The following is a 13,733-nucleotide window of genomic DNA, read 5'->3' on the forward strand; positions in this document are numbered from 1 at the left end:
TCAAGTGAAGTCTTAGCCCAATCAATCCCACAGGGAGCTCTGGGACACCTGCCTCCCCTAGCTTGACCCATAGGGGTTCTAGAATGTCATCCTTGGCCTGATCCCAAAGGGTGCTCTGGGACATCAGTTGTGTGTGTGAGTTGTTCCAGGGCAGGAGAGGACATTTCCCAGACAACTTTAGGGAAGGAGCCTCCTGTGTCCCAAGGGTCATCCTCCAGAGGAGGTTGCCCTGCAGCAACTGGGGGATGAGCATCCTGAAATTGGATATCTGGGGAGGGCACCGAAATGGTCACACCCATAACAATCTCTCTTAGGTCTAGAATGGAGGCATATAGAAGAGATTCCTGGACTAGAGCCAACCGAAGCCCAGGCTGACTCTCTTTTTAAACTTCTGATTTCCCCTGAAGCTGAAGAGAATCAAATGCATCTGTCAGCAAGTCTTGTCTTTTATTGTTTGGAAAGCTTTTCAGAATTAGAAGATAAACATTTTGCAATCCCTAATAACATAATGGATCTAGACAACAAATAATGAATTGTAAACTACTAGGTGGAAGTAAGACAGGATCAAGACCTGTGCAACTTGAAGCCACTCATCTACATTAGCATCTCTAAAATCCCTAAAAATGGCAACCATATATTATGTGCCTTGTGATGAAAAGCAAGAGTAAGTACACAATACCACCTGTAAAATATTGTCTCCTAAAAAAAAAACCCTAATCAAGTATTTAGACATAACTATAGGAAATAGAAAAAACAGAAAACAAGGCAGTTAACACCATAAGAATACAACTAGATAAATCTAGATTATAAGACATTCTATTTTATAGGTGACTCAGTTTTTTCTTAGATCAATGGCATAAAAGAAAGAAACTAAAAGAGACATAAGAGCCATATTAACCAGATGCAACATGCAGACCTTATTTGTATCCTTTTGCAAACAACCAGCTGTCACAAGATATCTTTCAGATATCTAGGGATATATGAGTGGGTATAGCTGTCTGACCAGCTATATTTTTATAACTTCAAATTTTCTGAACCTACAGCCACATCAGTGCTAGACAAAAATCTTTACCAGTTTTCAGTTGTAATGAAAAGTAAGATTAAAATGGAGAAAATGAATTAATTTACCTAGCTACATTCACTGGATCATTCAAGTAAGTAAAGTAAGAACTCACGATATTGAGTAACTTTGCTTAAGAACAGTAACTCAAAAATATTAATATATACATCCTTTGGCAGAGTACATAACCTATAAAATGGTGACCAGTTACGTTGTAACAATATCCTATTCCTAGGTTTTAACAGAAAGGGATGTGCTTCTGCAGTAATGATTGCTAATGGTTTCCATAGAAGAAGATGATTTCTCCCAGGGGTTTTGTGTTATGGAGGAAACATCAGGGATAGTAATCAGTGTTTTAAAAAGCCTTGTTCCCTTAAACGGTTGGCTAACTATGAGTGGGTTTCACTGACTCTATGCATGAAGTATAGAAATACAGGATTACAAACTGGTGTTTGATCAATTTCCATCTTCCTTGGAGCAAAAGTCCTCAAAAACACAGCTTCTCTTCCTACTTCTTCCAAAGCAGTTTGTCATCCCAACAAGTTACTCATCCTGACTAACTGGCGGGTAGGCTTTGTTTCAATCAAAACTGTCCAGCCTTTATCAAATCTCTCTAGTGTTTTCCCCCATTTTTTTCAAGTGACACTGTATTTTATTTGAAAAACTTAGAAGAGATAAAATGAGAGGTAGCTCTGGAAAAATCTGGAGGGAGGGTCTGGAGGAGTAGCAGCCTTACTTCTACAGTTATCACCCTAGAACTCCACGGAACACAGTTTGAAAACCTTGCTCTAAACAGTGGGTGCCCATTAGTATCACATGGGGAGCATTTTTAAAGTTCTGATGCCTGCATCTTATTCCCAGAGACTATGATTTAATTGGTCAAAAGTAAGCCCTGAGCATCAGGAATTTTTCGAAAGCTCCAGGTGATCCAATCAAGTAGCTAGGATTGATAATCATTGCCCTATCACTGAGAGGTCAGGGTAAGTCTGGACCAAATCTTATTTCTGACATGAACCACTAATAAAAATCACACCAAGCAGGGGGGACCCAGAATTGAACTGGTCTTGCCGATGTGTCTCTGAATCCTTAGGACCAAATAGATCTTGCTTTAGGGTTTTATTTACCAGAGTGTTTACTCCATGTTTTTCATCTTCTGGCAAGGAATTTCACTATAAATAGTTAAATAAATGAAATGTTCCCAAAGCTATTGCTATTTTCAATCCACACACTTAGGTTCGTTTTGAAGGAATTAAGAATATGGCACCCTCAAATATGCTACTCTGGCATATTTTAAATTAAAGGCAACTGAAAAACAGCAGCTGCAAGAAGATCACTCTGACTTTTACGTTGTTTCTTGAAAGCAGAAGATAAAATTCCCTTGTGAAAGACATCTTTCCTATACTGGAAGGAAGGCAACATTCTTATCATCAAGGACAGAAAGTTGAGATTGAGAGAATTCTGTACAGAATTTATTAAAATAACTTTTATCTTATAGCCTCCCTAAATAATTTAGTTGCTTTTTCACATTTTACTATTCTTTGTAAGTATGTATGTTTTCAACTCTTTGGGGCTCTGTTTCCTTATAAAGGTTTCCATGCTATGTAAAACTTCTATTAAGTAAAATTTTATGCTTTTTTCCTGTTGATGTGTCTTATGTCAATTTATTTCTTGGGCCTAGCTTAAAAAAAAAAACAAAAAACCAAAACTCTAAGAGGATTGAGGTAAAATTTTGCCTCTATCAGTTTCCTAAGTCAGTTTCTCATGAGTTTCATCTGAATAAGTTAAGCAATAGAAATAAAATCCAAGAATCGCCAATGCTAAGTCAGAGCAGCCTAAATATTTATGAGCTGGGATATCTGGAAGATTCAAAACTTCTCCTCTGGGTCATCTTTGGTAATAATACCAAGGAGACAAGACGCCTAGATGAAACCAGATTTCCTGTAAGTACTGATCATAAACAGAAATGGAAGATGGACATTCATAAGTAAGTTGAGAGGCAGTGCTAAGTTAGTTAGTTTAGTGACTTGCAGAATTTCTGAAGAATCAAGCCTTAATGGATTCTTCTCTGAGACTAAGGAAAAATAATGTTATGCAAATGTAGTGGTAATAAAAGTTTAGGGCTAATCGCCCTGCAGGGTGCCTTACCTTTGCATTGGAATGCTGCCTTAAACAGATGATGTGGTCTTTCAGGTTTGGTCCAATCAATCTCAAAATCTACAGACTTTGTGGCTATACACACATGCTTTTCCATAAAAGAAGATTTCCTACATTTTTCCTCTTTCACTCCTCCCAGAGGTACAAGCCAGAATAGATCAAGTGTGTGGGTGTTTTACATAAAGCAGTTCTTGAGTACTCAGTGGGAAGAAACAAGCCTAAGTGATTATGTTTGTTTAAATAAGTTTCTTAATAATCCATCTGCCATAATTCTGGTCCAAATGGTAAGAATTCTCAAAATAATTTATGAGTTACCTTTGCTGTTAATATTCATCTTGTTTAAATATTGAGAATTTTATGATTCCAAATAATTTTTCTTTCCTTTGAATTTATTTCCATTCCCTTCTTCTTTCAAAAATGCTCCTAAATAGTAAAATGGCCTGACATTCAGCTTACTGTGATGCGAGCCTTCTCTGGAATGCTGTGTTGTGTTGGGCTGTGACTTCCATGGAATTCAATTCCTGTTTACCAAGGGCTCCCACTTATTCTAATATCATTTGTTAGAAAAAGTAGAGAACAGGAAAATAATTCCACTGGCTCCTACTACGGGGTTTTGAATTAACCTTTGAAAAACAGTAATGGCAAAGAAAGACTTTGTATTTAGGCTTACACTGATTATCCTCCTTTTTTTGAGATGAAGAATGAAAGGAAGCAGTTAATTCTAGAATTGAGAATGATGCATACATGGTGCTTTCGCCCTTGCTTCCCCCCTGTCTGCACCGTGCTGAGAACTGCTCTCTCTGACCGGTTTCAAACCCATCCCACTGGTTACGAACCTGCTTTTTGCACAACTGTCTGTTAATGGCATGTGATTTTTCTCAGTCTTTGGGTCTAGTAAAAAGAATTGAAACAAAAGCAGAAAAACATAAGCAGAAAGTTTTATTTGGTAAACCCACACCCCAAAGCAAGCAGGGGTCAGAGTGGGCACACGTCCAAGCGGACAGTGGCCTCGGGGTCTCTTTGAGTTCCCTTTTTCTTTCCTCTTTCTTGCATTTTTATTTCCTCTCACCAATGAGAATGTTATCCCTTCCCATCTGTGGGAGAGTGGAGATTTTTATTTTGTTTGTTCAAGCCTGGATGTGTCATGGCTTCCAAAGCCCACTGGGGGTAATAATTTATGGTAATGATGGTATGATGAACAAAGAGTTATCTGAGGACACTGTTGCCCTCCAATCGCAGCTTTCGTTGATCTGTAACCCAAATTCTGTTCCTATTGTTCTGCTCCACCTGTGTGTTCCCTGTTCTTATCTGCCTCAAGTCTGGACTCTTCAGATTAATAACTGAGCCTCTCGCTTGGTTTCTCCCCACCCCTTCATCTCCATGCAGGTAAGGAATGCCTGGCTTGCAAATCCCACCTAAACTCTGAGGACTCCGTACCATTCAAATACCTCAGTTTCATAACTTCAATCTTTGGCTGGGAGAGGGAGGTACATACAATAATGGATAACTTCTCAAACATCTATTTACAAATTATTCTAGGATAAGATAGTGGCAAGATAGTCAAATATTTCAGGAGCATCTTTGTAACTAACAGAGTCACAACTGATGGAGGTGAAATAAGAGGTCGCCACCCTGCACCCTCCCCCTTCCCACCCTGCACTGTTAGGGATCTCCTGGCAGGTTGCTAAGGCCCTGAGATGCTGGAGTAGAGCCGAGTGAAAGTTGTCCTTTATTGGTATCTGCTTTTAGTATCTGTGTGGGGAGTCCCCAGCCCTGATGAGGTGAAAGCAGCATGAATGAGTCACCTTTTGAGAGGATCATGAGCAAAGATCAGTCCTCCACAACTGCGCTCTGCCAACCCCCAAGCTGCGGACCAGCACTGCTCCATGGCCCGTTAGGACGGAGCTGCCTGAGCTCTGTACCCCCGCCCCCCTCCACCATGGAAAAATTATCTTCCATGAAACCTGTCCCTGGTGCCAAAAAGGTTGGGGACTGCTGTTCCACAACATCAGTGAGAGATTTTAACCAAGTAAAGGACAGAGATTGCATGGGAATAAGGAAGTTTCAGGTCTTCTGTTTTATATCCTTTGGGCTACATTTCTGAGCCTATCCCTTAAAGTAAGCTTCGTGTAGGAGAATTCCCGTGTGTGTATGAGACGGGTGTGTGTGAGGATTGGAAAACAACTCTAAGACTGAAAGTTAAATTTTCATTCTGGCAAATGGAAGAACATTCAAAGAACAGAAAAAAAAGCTTCCCCATTTTCTGTGCAGCATTACCATGGCAACAAAATTCAAGTGTTGTGCATCATATCGGGTGTGTTACATGTAGGTTTATACCCAGAATTGTGAAATATGATGACTTTTTTTAGAGACAGGTTCTTGCTCAGGCTGGAGTGCAGTGGTACAATCATAGCTCACTGTAGCCTCAAACTTTAGGGCTCCAGTGATTCTTTCGTCTCAGCCTCCTGAGTAAAATATGGTGACTTTTATGGAAAGTATTTGGTTTCAAAATGCATATTATTTAGAAAATGAAGGAAACCAAATATAACCAGAAAAAAAAGGAGAGTAAGTAAAATACAGAAGCATAAGGAACTTGTTTTAGAGAAAGGGAAAAACTACCTAAGATATGCTGATGTCTCTGACTTGAATGGCCTGATTCTAGTTCATTTCATCTGGGCTGTTTTCCTATTTGCTTTAAAAATCATGTTATCTCTGGTAACATTCTTTGAAAAACCACAGAATGCCAAGAGAAAGGACTGAAAAAAGCCTAGAAAAAAGGGTAACAAAAGAAAAAAACCCATGGGATTAGAGGACCAGAGCAAACTTTTACTATTGGTTCCTTTGTAAGAATTTTAAAAGAAAACCTCTATTGTAACACAACATCATTTTTCTCAGGAGAATGTGGTTATCTCCCTTCTACCAAAGCATCTCTCTAAGAATACTGTTCTGAGAAATGTCTGCCCCATTTCTCAGAACAGTAATAGACTAAAATACTTACTTTGAACTAACAATGTGGTTTCACTTGGACTGCTTCCAAGTGGGGAAGCATTTTGTTTTTGAAAGTTTTACTTACTTAATTATTATCTGCAAAATGCATAACAAAGAGAGTTTTTTCAATTTCAATACTTTGTAACTAGTATACTAAATGGAGCCTGCAACGCTAGTATTCTCCCGAAGCTCTCAAAGACAAAGACCAGCATCAGTGAGATGAATAAAGTGGAGCAGAAGGTTCATAGGTGAAGTAAGTCATACATATTACTGTTACTAACTTCCTAGACAGGAAGAACACAGTGTTTGCCAATTACTTTGCACAATTTGGGGAAATCTCACAATGTTTTTCATACCCAGATCCCCTTCCTGAGGGGTCCCGCGATTGCTGTGCTCTGTGTCTCATTACTCTGCCATTCTGGCCACAGTTCATGGACTATGGTGGGCCTTTGACAGCCTGGGTCAGTCCTTAGTTGGGCTAGGGCCCTGGAAGTGACTCAGCATGAACATTCTGCCCAACACAGGGCTAGTGGTTGACTGGGCAGGTTAGACACTGTCTTTTGGGGGGCTTTGAATATGAGACACAGACAAGGTCACAGCTTGGGCCATTTATTGGGCAGAAAACAAAAGATACCCAGAGGAAAAAGAGTAAGCAGAAGTTATGAGGCAGCAGAAACTGTGAGGCACCAGAAGCACTGAGGTAGAGAAAAGAAAAAGAATACAAAGATATCAGTAGGTAGGTGTAAGGACAAAATAATCATGGAAAAGTAGAGTCACCCAAATGGCAGGGGACTGAGGTAGGGAACCACAGAGGCTTGCTGCTGAGATGAAAAGATACAATGAAATTGGAAGGATTTTCCAAATTTTGTTTTTTCATGAGGCCTGATTATTGTGTCCCAAAATATCCTTAGAATAAACCCCAATGACCTGGCATAAACCAAATGCTGGCAACCTAAAGGAGTCCCCCTAACACAATTTGGCTCCATGATTAATTTTAGGATACATTTGAAACATTTTTCATACTAATGTGAAATGTAATGTGTAATGATTTGATTACCTATTTAATGTTTGCATTTGAAATCACAATTGACCTCTGAATAGCAGAATTAATCTCCCTCTTCTGAAACTTTCTATACTCATATAAGTAGGTAATGGGGAAAATGAATATTACAATAAAATTATCAAGTTGAGTTCATTGTCTATGTAAAAAGAAACTCAAGATCTCAGGCCACCACCCAACTCCTTATGCAAAAGAGAAGGTAAAAATTCTCAGGCACCTGTGAAGAACTGGCCCCCCAGATCATTCACCGTGGGGATTCCTTGCTAACCTCCCATAAGCAGGGACATGCAAATTATACCTGTGTTTAGTAGCTAAACTAAACCTATCCAATTCCACACTAATAATGAATTACAAGTTTATCTTTCAGGTAACAGAACTGGAGACAAGACAGAATCAGACATTCTTCCACCCACCCAAGGACATCTCCATAACTGATGCTTCCTTCACTCCCTTTTTCTCCTATAACATTCCCCTTATTTTATGTAAAAAGTAGATTTCTTGGGCCTCACAAGAATGTAACCACTTTGTCTTATCAGCACCCCCCTTGCCTTCTGTCTGTATGCCTTTAAGATGGTGAAGGTTCCAACTTCCTCTTTAGAAAAACAGCCACAGCTTGTCTGCCATTCATGTTTTTCCCAGACTCCTCAGAATCTCGCCTTAGTAAACCTCCATTGATTGAGATTTCTGCCTCAGTCATTCACTTGGGTCGACATCTATTATTTAATAAGAATCAGCTATTTTCCTGTTCAGGGCCCTCTTGCAGTTCAAATCTTGTTATTTTGGATTTGTTATTTGGATTTTATTGTGAACAACCAGATACTTTTAGAGCTGGATTTGCAATGTATGGAATATTGCTTAAACTAAGAGAGCTACTTCGACTTGTGCTGGGAGTCAGGGTAGAGAAGGGGTAGGTAGGAGTCATTAATTTAGAGACAAATGTGGATCACTGCCCTCTTCTGGACAGAATAGGAGGAGCAACAGTGTGTAGCTGTGTGAAAAGTTCTTCAACTATTTTCTATGTTCACTTCAACAATATTTAATGAATGTCTACAACGTGCAGGTTTACTATGGCATGGCAGACCAAACCTAAGAATGGTGGAAATGGTCTCTCCCTTTGAAAAGCTTACAGAGACGTGACCTGAAACGGAATTGCCCAGAAATGAAAGATAACTACTGGCAATACAATAAAATCTCAAATTTACAAGAGAAAAGGGAGTAAGCAGAAGCCATGAGGCAGCAGAAGCTGTGTGGCACCAGAAGCGCTGAAGTAGAGAGAAGAAAAAGACGTTCACGTGCATTACCCTAACTTGGGGGAAACTATTATTCCCATTCTTTCTGAAACACCTTTGCTCTAGTTAGATGGACAATAGAAATATATATGAAAGAAGCTGATCACAGCAAATTCTTGGAAGACCAACAGGCACAAAACACAATAAAACTAGATTTCACAGACTAATAAAACATTAAACCCAAATACAGCCTTATGGTGCTCTATTTTTATAATAAAGATGTCTTAAGTAAGATAACTCATGCGTTTTCTTATCTTTTCCAAGTTAGTCTGTCATTTTTGCTTACTTATCTCAGCACTGTATCTCCTGCCTCATGCAGTGCAAACTCGCTGTCACACCTTGGCACAGTGAGATCTATAGACATTTCAGAAAGTGGACCTGGTTGATTTACAGCCTATGAGACTCTCGCACAGACTTTAAGTCTAAGCCCAAGCTTGGTTATACCTTTCACTGTCTGAGAGCTTCAAGGCCACTCTGCCGTTGTGCCTCGCGTATCACTTCCTTAGACTCACAGGGAAGAGAGTACAAGTTATTGGCCAGCCATATTCCGGGGTTCTTGGCCACAGGAAGAAATGCTTATTTAATAGCATTTGTAAGAGTACTAAAATACAGACAGTAGATTTCATCATCAGGGGAGGGACTGAGAAAGAGAGAACATAGATTTGGTTGTAGGAGTTGAAAAAAATTTGTAGAAAAAAGAGGCAGTGGCTGTATTTAATAAATTTCACAGTATTTAACAGAAAGTCTTTATTTCAGAAGACAAGTTTGCACACTGAAAATTGTGCTCTTCAGTCCCTTTTGTGTCTTCAGTTGCAGGAATTTGACACCACCCTGGCAAGAAAAGAATGTGGCTTCCCTTGCCCTATCTCCCTGCCACCAGCCTGCCAGAGCTGGGCTGAGAAGCCAGGATAATTCCAGTGTAGGTGAGCAGGGGGGGACAGGGTCAAACCCAAGGCCACCACAGTAAAAGATGGCCATAGAAATGTAAGTAACAATCAGAATGGCTCACGCCTTCTGCGCTGGTTGTCACAGATTATTGCCTCTCTGCTCAGAACCAGCTCTTCATTGCCCTGCTTGTGATGCTAGGGCTAGATCATGCAAACATTTCTCCTTTGCCAGTAGAAGGTGCTGCAGGCACACTGTAGGAGGAAGGGGCTTCTCTTCTAGCTCTAGTGTACCTTTTCTGGTTTGCTTCATGTGTGTGGTTGGCAGAGTGTAAGATACCAGCTTCCTGCCTACGGTTCTCTCACTGTCCCCTCAGCCCACTTACACCCTGGCAGGGGTTTCCTGCTTGCCAGCTCTGGACTTTCCCTTCCTGCCAGTCTCAGTCTGGCACCACAGTGGCCTTCTCCACCATTCATGGTCTGCAATCATACCTCCTCCAACGAGATTTGAACCCAGCCTTGAGAAGAGGAATTTTTCTCAAAATGTGTTTCTCCTCTGGGTACTCTCTCAGCCCTAGATTCTTTAGTGTGTAGTCTTTTTTCTTTCTTTCTTTCTTAGTAGTAAATCCCCTGCAAATAGTTAATTTTTTATACCCAACCTTCCTTGTTGAAATGATTGTGTGGTTTCTGTCTCCTGACTGGATCCTCCCTGGTTTGCCTTCCAAGCCATGGGGTTGCCATCTGCAAATGTCTAGGAAAGTCAGATTTGGATGACCCTGTTGAAGAGTCAAAGCAGTGCTTCTGAGTACAAAGCTGTATTGGAGGTTGAAATGCTATGACCATAGAGCTGTCCCCATTCTAAAGTGACTCAGGAGTTTTGGCTTCAAAATGTTTGAATTCCCCATATATATTCAGCCATGGCAGTCTTGTGCATTCAGATCAGAAGCAGAATAAAAAATATGACTGGTATGATTTGCTGGAATCCTTCTGTGTAGAATCAACTCTAATCTTAAATGGACCACTTATTGAAATAAAAATGATTCATGCAGTAAAAAAAAAAATTCCCTTTGACATTTAGATCCTTTTCTGGATTATGCCCCTACATGTTTTGCCCTAGAATTTATGCTTACAAGATTCACTGCCTAGATTTCCTTCCCCACTTTAGGCATCCTCATTTAAATTGGCTCCTATGAACATATTTTTTGAGTTATTCTTTGATTTCATATCACTTACCCCCCAGAAAATCTTGGTCACAGTATTTAATTAAGGAAAATTTCAATATAAAAGGGAAAGATCTCATTTTTGATTACCAACGAGTAGTTATGTTAAATTACAATTTTTTAACCTAAAGATCAGAGTTTCAAGTTTTATAAGTCTTTTTGTAGTATATGTTTTCTCCATTTAAAAATCAGTTCTTACTCTTACAATACCACTGGTTTGATGTTTCCACTGAGAAATGATAAATTCCCCCTATTCCCCTCAGAAAAACTATCATATTTACATTGACGTGATGGCAAAGAGCTTTCCCAACTTTGATGAATGAAATTGTGCAAGGCCAAGCAGTTGTAAACATTGTCAGTAACTACAAGGTGTGGATGTTCTAGGGGAGGCTTTGGAAGCTACACGTAACCACACTCAGCTACTTATGATTATAATTCACTGCCCAGATTGTAGCCGGGGAAAGCAATATCTGAAATTCAGGAGAGCTACAGCTAAAAGAGGTCTCATTTGACAAATACGGAAACTGAGTTTCAGACAGGCTGAAGGACTTGCTCAGAGTCACAGAGTAAGAATGTTGCCAAGCAGGACAAGAACTCTTCTCTTTTAATCTCCACTACACTAGACATGGTTGGGCTACTGTTCACCTACTGCTGAGGATCAGAGCTCCTTGTGTTTATATTACTTCTAAAAGCCACCATTATAATATTTCTTGTCAAGCCTAGCCTTTGTCATATTTAATCATCTTGATTTAAATGATCAAGCTTATTTCGAATTAGCTTCTCCTAATAATAAAAATGTTTTTATCATTGATATATTGCAAACCCATAAATACATATTTTAAAATAAAGAGGTATTCTTTTAGTTCTTAGCCCAGAGAAAGATACAATTGTATTTTCTACTTTCTCTTGTGATAAACTGAAAGATATATAGTTATGTAAATAACAGCTAAGGTCTCTAATATTTTATCACTACAACTAAAATCAGCTATGGTAACTCTACTGCAAATTACATGTCTTCATTTAGAACAACTACAGAATTCTTCTCAGAATAATTACCATAGTAGAAAAAAATCTTCAAAGGTATATTTTAACGAAACAATTTGTGGAAAAAGCACTAGAATAAGGTCAGAAAAATTAAATTCTAAGCTTGCTTTTCTTACTATATGTCTGTGGTAATGTCATATAAGACTCAATTATACCATCAGTAAAATGGGGCTAATGATTGATGTATTTTTTACTTCGCAAGGTTCTTATAAGGGAAACACAGATAATAGGTGGGAATTACTTTGAACTTTTATGAAGAAAATCTCTGTACTACTAAAGTTTTTCAATGTCATGATATAATACTTCTGTTTATAATTTTTTGTTATCAATTAGTATGTCTTATTTAATATTTGTAGTTTTACTTTGAGGCAACCACAACAAAAGTTAACTTGTATGTGGTAAAATCACATTTTAAAAATGGATACATTTTAGGCCGGGCGCGGTGGCTCCGGCCTGTAATCCTAGCACTCTGGGAGGCCGAGGTGGGTGGATTGCTCAAGGTCAGGAGTTCGAGACCAGCCTGAGCAAGAGTGAGACCCCGTCTCTACTAAAAATAGAAAGAAATTATCTGGCCAATTAAAATATATATAGAAAAAAATTAGCCGGGCATGGTGGCACATGCCTGTAGTCCCAGCTACCCGGGAGGCTGAGGCAGTAGGATCACTTAAGCCCAGGAGTTTGAGGTTGCTATGAGCTAGGCTGACGCCACGGCACTCACTCTAGCCTGGAAAACAAAGCAAGACCCTGTCTCAAAAAAAAAAAAAAAGGATACATTTTAAGATTGCAGGAAGTTGACTTTAGAATTAGCATGTCATCTCTTTCTTACATAAAAGGAAAGGCAGACTAAAGATCTTTTGATCAATGATTCAGCCTCTCTCATGGAATTTATTCAGTTTGAAGTCTACTACCTGTTAAATGAATTTGTCAGAGGCCTAGTGACAGAATGACCTTCCCTTTAGAAAAGACCAAGTGAGGAAAACAAGAGTGAGGGGAATGTTCTTCCTATCTGCAGTTACACAGTTCCTCTCTCCCCAAGGCAGAGGTGAGCAGAGGGGAGTGTAAGTTCAGGAGACCTGTTCCTACGTGCAGTCTTTTTCCTAACTCAGAGGAATCAGTGCACCTGTCTCGCGTAGGTTTCTTCATCTGATCCATTCTCTTCAAACGCATTCTCTTTCTCTCTTTCCTTCTCTGGAGCCAGGACAGAGATGCTGATTTCTGTGGGTGCCCTGGTATATAGGTGCTCAGTACTGAAAAGGATGATGATAGTGTTGTGTAGAAATGAATGGTTTGGGAGGGCAACTGAATGCAATCCAGACCCATTAGGTTCTATTCCTGACTCTGCTATGCTCTGGGGGCAGCATGTGACTGCAGTAAACTTCCTCTGACCTTGACACAGTTCTCTATAAAACTGACTCTGTAACATTTGACATCTGCCTCCTCTGAGGAGGTTTGACAAGGATTAATGAGATCATGCTGCCAAAGGCCAGACCTTTTAATAAAAGCTGCTAATTATAGGCAAACCATCAGTGGGTGAGTCTATAACTAAAGTCTGATCCTTCATCTGTGTCAAATGCTTCCGAAATGGGTGACATCACTGGCACATGTAAAAGAACGTTTTTCTGGAAAAATGAGAATGATTAAGAGGGAGGAAATTAGGCCTTTGAAGAAAGGCGCAAAGACAAGAAGACAACCGCTCTGCATGGAGGAAGGGGGAAGATGATGTAATGTTCTCTTCATTGACAAGAAAGAACCTTGCATAGAAGTGGAAGTGCGTATACGTGCCGTTCATTGAGGACAGAAGATGCAGATAGGAATTCATCAGAATGGTCACAAGACATGAGAACGAGAAGTTTAGAGAAGGGATATTTGGAAAACATATTGTACATGTTTTTGTTAATAGTTTTATATCAAACAGACTTGTTTCTAACTTGGGGAAAATTGTGCAGTTAGGAGGTCTAGTGTCTTTAGAAGCTGCTTTAACTCTTTTAAAAGTAAAATATGCTTTCTGAAATGGAGGACATTCTGAGGGGATTT

The 13,733-nt window shown here is 39.5% G+C and overlaps 2 protein-coding genes across 2 annotated transcripts in view; one reads left to right on the forward strand and one right to left on the reverse strand.

The window, feature by feature from the left end:
* Window positions 1-13,733, reverse strand: part of TRAPPC3L (trafficking protein particle complex subunit 3L) — a 36,469-nt gene that overhangs the window by 13,798 nt on the left and 8,938 nt on the right. The gene's annotated exons all lie outside the window — the stretch shown is intronic.
* The window catches only part of CALHM5 (calcium homeostasis modulator family member 5), a 32,624-nt gene that overhangs the window by 7,413 nt on the left and 11,478 nt on the right, over window positions 1-13,733 (forward strand). The window lies entirely within an intron of this gene.

Source organism: Lemur catta, chromosome 2 (assembly GCF_020740605.2).
Source record: "Lemur catta isolate mLemCat1 chromosome 2, mLemCat1.pri, whole genome shotgun sequence".
NCBI lineage: Eukaryota > Metazoa > Chordata > Mammalia > Primates > Lemuridae > Lemur > Lemur catta.